We start from the raw sequence: 5280 nt of genomic DNA on the forward strand, positions 1-5280 counted from the left end.
TGGGGAGGGCGCTGACCGACTCACTTGCTCGAGGTTGAGATGGCGGTACCCAGTACTACCGCCTTTGTCTACCACGAGCGACGTGTTCGGACATGAGTCCCTCTCGTGGACGTGCCGTGCGTTTTGACCGAGTGCTGGACATGCGTAAGCAGCCTCCTCTCAGCATGCCTAAAGCTATTGCACTAGTGCGTGCTGGCGAGCCTATCCCGTCCACCAACCATTTGAGTGATCATTTAGTTTGTGCTTGTCTATGAACTTTTATCTCATACCTAGGGTATCACGTTCATATTGGACAAGTATATAACTTGATGACAAGAGTTGGTATTTGGGTCTTGTGAAAGCAAGTTGAGGAGTGATTATTAGTTGCTTTGCAACTAGTGATTACTTGTAGACTTTGTCTAAAGACTGTTGATACTTGCTTCGCTCGATGATGATTTAGCAGTGATGGGCTTGCTTTACTGGATGGTGTTGCGGAGGATCGTGTCGTTAGACTTACATAGGTTTTCCATGTTGGCATGTCGAGTCTATCTTTGTTAATATCATTTGGTTGCGTTTAGTTCGTGGTGTTGGATTTCATTGAGTCTTGGACGTGGTGATTCACTCCTTGAGAAAGTGTTATCCGTGACTGAGTATTGTTGAGAAATTGGTCTTGGATACTGAGTAAAGTATCTCCGACTTTGGTTAGCTTGGTTGCTAGAGAGTTTTGAGTGGTGATTCACTCTTGCTTTCTGCTAGTTTTGTTCTGTTGTTGATAGCATTGAAGTGATGCCTTGTTGTTGACATTATTGAGGTTGAGATTCAAAGTGAAATAAGATGTCTCTCCTTAGGATTGATATTGAGTTTCATTAGTCTTGATGAAAAGTGTTGATGATTTGGTTATGGCTTGTGTTATTAGCATTGGTGCATTTGCTAGTTAGCAACTGTATTGACGTTCAAATGCACTGAGTGGCAAGTTGAGTTAGTTGTGTTCTAGACGAGATTGTTTAGTAGGGGTTGAGCTTTAGCTTTTCCTTGAAAAGTGATTTAGTCGTGAACTATGCTAACTTCATGAGAGGACGAATTAGTGTTCGATATTAAACTATTTGAGTCCTTATTGGATTTTAGTTGGGATATATCAATCATTGATGATTCTTCTTATGCTTGCTATGAAGTGAGTTACGTCTTGCTATAGATGGATTCATGGAGGATCGTTTGATAATCACTTGTTGAGCATAGCTTCGTTATGCTTAACTTTTGGATTGATGCAGAAATGCTCTTCATTAGCTTTGCATTATAAAGTTTGGCTTATGGATATGTTGAGGAGGATATTGTGGGTTGCACCATGATTTCTTCTTTAACATTGAAGTTGGTTCATGCAAGACTTGTGATCATTGTTAGACAAGATATGGCTATAGGCTTCTTCGAGCTTTTGGTTCTTTGAGGTTTATGCTCATTGTTCCATTTGTTAGAAATTGTTGGGGAAGGCATTTTTTCTCATTAGCTTCGATGTTGAAGTTGGCTTTACATCTGGCAATCATTGGTGATGATTGACTATCATTTAGGGTAGTTGATTGTCCTTATCACAAGTTTTGCTTGATTATTGTTGGTTTGGAATTATTTGCTATTCTTCGGGATGGTAGATTCTTTCTTCAATGATGATTATACATCACTACATTGATGGGTTGATTGACGATCTTTCATGATAGTTGGTTGTTCTCTTTGATGGCTTTTGGCTTTTCGCAATACCACATGTTCTTTGTGGTTTGCTCTAGATTGGTTTCTTGGGTTTGAGACGTCAGTAGGATGTTGTTGACACTTGCTTAGGCAACTTGAGTTCCTTGGTATTGTTGGCTGGGATCTATTCAGATTGGCTTTTGTGATAGTTGTCAAGAATGAGTGTTTTACCACATTCATTCTCTTCTGTTGATTGTTGCTCGAGTTAGTTTTAATAGATTTGGATGTTATTTCCTTTGGGTGATACATTCGTGAGCATTGTGCTTGTTAGTCAATGATACTTTGTGTTCTTTGAGTTCTCTTTAGTAAGTTGTTGGCTTACTATCTACAATCTTCAGTAGTTAAGTTTTCTTATTGAGTTTACTTGATGATATACTTGCTATTGAATTTTGTTGGATGGTGAATTCTATGTTTTCCAAAGATAGTGATCTTGGTGGTTCCTATACTATAATACTAGTTTATCGGATGATAACTTACTTGGAATACATTTGTGTTCTAATCTAAGCTTTATTCACTGATAATTAAATCTCTAATATATCATTGTTTATGACTTTGATATAGTCCCTATATCTTGATCTTTGAGTTTGGGCCAGTATAGGCAGACTGGCTCCGGCACTTCGTGTGCATATTGAAATCTCTAGTCATGGGGTAGCTACTGTCGACTGGTCACATCACCCACCTCTCTGTTGATGTTCCTTATTTTGTTGAAAGGGCGTGGCTGTGTAAACAACTCTCACTGCCTGTTTACAGTAGTCTATCTAAACCTTACCGACGGGTTTGGTTTCTTTGCTCAGGAGGGTTGGGGCCTCTGGCTTCTCTCTCTATGTCCCTGCGGGCAGGGTGTATCACACTTTTGTAGCTGGGTAACACCCAGAGCAGCAAGGGTGGCTAACTTCGTTGGTCATTTCCTTGTCGGCGACGGCCGGAAGGTGTCTTAGTTGGTAGCACATCCGTGTTAGACAAAGAGGTTGCCCCCTAACTCATTTAAGTTGGTGCATTTCTCACATAGTGTGAGTACCGTGAACTTTTTCTAGAGTTGTTTCCTTGGCGGTATTCTAGACTTGAGTATGCATCGACGAGGACGTCGATCTTCCCAAGGGGGGGAGAGTGTCGCGAATGTGATTTCAGGTATCGAAAGTTACTTGTCAGCCAGTCTTTACGGACACTCTTACCTTACTGCCACGATGGCAGGAGGTCGGTATTGCTGGACCCGTTATTAGTCTCCGCCTAAGCTAGTTGAGAAACTGGTCATCACATGTGCACTTAGACCGGAAGGGCACTAAGGAAGGAAATCCTAAGTTGTCATTTAGTCAAGCAGACTTGACACGGTGATGAGAAACTCATGATGTTGGCTTGCACTTGCTAGTGTTAGGAACCCCCACGATATTGAGCTTGGTCCCTCAATATTGCTAGATGATAGTTTACCGTGTCTGCCAAACACCCTCGCTATCATGCCCTTTGTGTTGGTCTCATTTCAGTCCCAAATGCTATTTATGGAAAGTGTCCAGATTTGCTCATTTGGCATATCTACGGAATGTAGAGATCGGCCTGAACACAATGGTGTTCGTCCCATATCCAAATTCACAATCTAAGGACATTCCATAATTAGTAAATTTCGAGTTTGTCCCAGAGACTAACTCCTAATACTAAGGGAGGCTTGGGGTGAAAGCCCAAAGCGTGTGTTCCTCAAGGGGGGGGGGGGGGGCTGTGGGGGGTTCCAAATGTATAGTAGGGATAGTGGGTAGGTCGGGCATGGTCGACCAACCTGAGGCATAGTCTAGCTCCCGCTTGCGTGCCTGTCCTTGTTCTGCGTCCAGCTTGGGTCTAAGCCCAAGTTCCATTCCATGCTAGCTGGTGGAGTACCCATATCCTCACGTTAGGCCACCGGTATGCCGAAATAGCGCTAGACTCTGTTTGGCTCCGTTTTGCGTGCTGGTCCTAGCATTGGGATGCTGGTTGCTCCAGGACTGTTCCAAGTCGCTCCGGGCTCTTGTCCCTTCTCTCCTTGGGCTATATGCTCGGGAGTTGCTCCGTGGTCTGGTTCCATCACTCCTTGGCTCCACGCTTGGGAGTTTGGCACCGTTCCTTCGTTCAGTGGCCCAAGGCCCTGAACCTCGGGTTCCTATGGACATGTGGCATGGACATGTGGTATGTGACACATGGCATCTGTCACGTGGCACATAGAGGGTTTAGGTTCCGCTTCGTGGTGTTATCCTATGGTAAATCACCATAGGATAAAGGGTCAAAACCACATGCGCTATAGATAACCATTCATGGATGGATGGTTCAGTCTTTGAGAGATAGGACTATGATGTAGGTAGTATTGGACCACTAGTGTGGCAAAAATGAATGGGTATAGCCTTAGCATAACGAGCTGATATGTTGGTGGTACCTTTGGGTGTCGGTCATGGGATCAGACACATGGAGCACTTGGACCAAGTGTAAAGGTTGAGTGGCATGGATGCTATTCTCGAGGCTAGCAAGCCCCAAGTCTGGAATAGGACTTATGGAGGTTGTGATGAGACTCCTCCAAGTGGTCGAAGGTATGGTTAAGTGACTAAAGTAGAATGGAAAATTTAGTCACTTATAATTTGGTATTGAAACTATTCCTTAGTCTGATTTTTATTGGTGGCCAAGTATGTCACCACTTGTATTGGAATTGGAAGGTCCTAGGTATGAACCTATCCTTGAGGAGTAGCATGTCGAGAGGACATTGCTCTCCACTCTAGTTCATGCATGAACTTGTGCACAATATGGTGGATAGAAAGAGGCTAATAAAGGAATGACTTTGGGATTTTGGAAATAATATAAAGTTTTCCTCAGAGAGTTGAGGATGATGATCTAGATGAGCATTTGACTTAGCAAACTGGCTAATGTGGTTGTGGTAAACAACTATAGTTGAGATCACGGAAAAGATAAAGACTCCAAAACAATAAAGGAGTCATAAGATTATCCTCATATAGTTGAGGTTGGTGCTTATGAATTTGAGACCAGAATTAATGACTATGGGAGGTTAAATACAGATGAGGATACAAGTCCTTGAAATAGTAGCTGGGGATATGTTTTATAAATGTTGGAATAAACCCAAGGAGTTGGGGGTGTACTTAAAGGATGAGTTAGTATTCTCATCATATGGACAGATAGTTCTAAAGGGCAAAAGTAGCCTATAGAGAATAGAAAATAATCAAGTGTTGGAATAATACTTATAAAGGTAGTCTTTGTGAGTAGGACTTGAATACAATAAAATGTATTCTTGTGAATTGGCACCTCAAAATTGTAAGGAACCAACTCCTTGAAGTGTCATAGGCTAAAGGATCCCCGAAAGCACAATGGATCAAGACTGGGACTGAGTTTGAGATCGAGTTCAAGACCGACTCAAAGACCGATTCGAGATAGAGTCCAGGATCGAGACCAAGGCCGACTCCGAGACCGAGTTCGAGACCAAGTTTAAGACAGAGTCCAAGATCTAAGATCGGGTCTGAGACCGAGTCCGAGGTCGAGTTGAGGTCGAGTCCGAGATCGAGTCTGAGGTCGAGTCCGAGACCGAGTCCGAAGTTGGGTCCGAGA

The sequence above is a fragment of the Selaginella moellendorffii genome, unplaced genomic scaffold (assembly GCF_000143415.4).
Source record: "Selaginella moellendorffii unplaced genomic scaffold, v1.0 SELMOscaffold_10, whole genome shotgun sequence".
In the NCBI taxonomy this organism is placed as follows: Eukaryota; Viridiplantae; Streptophyta; class Lycopodiopsida; order Selaginellales; family Selaginellaceae; genus Selaginella; species Selaginella moellendorffii.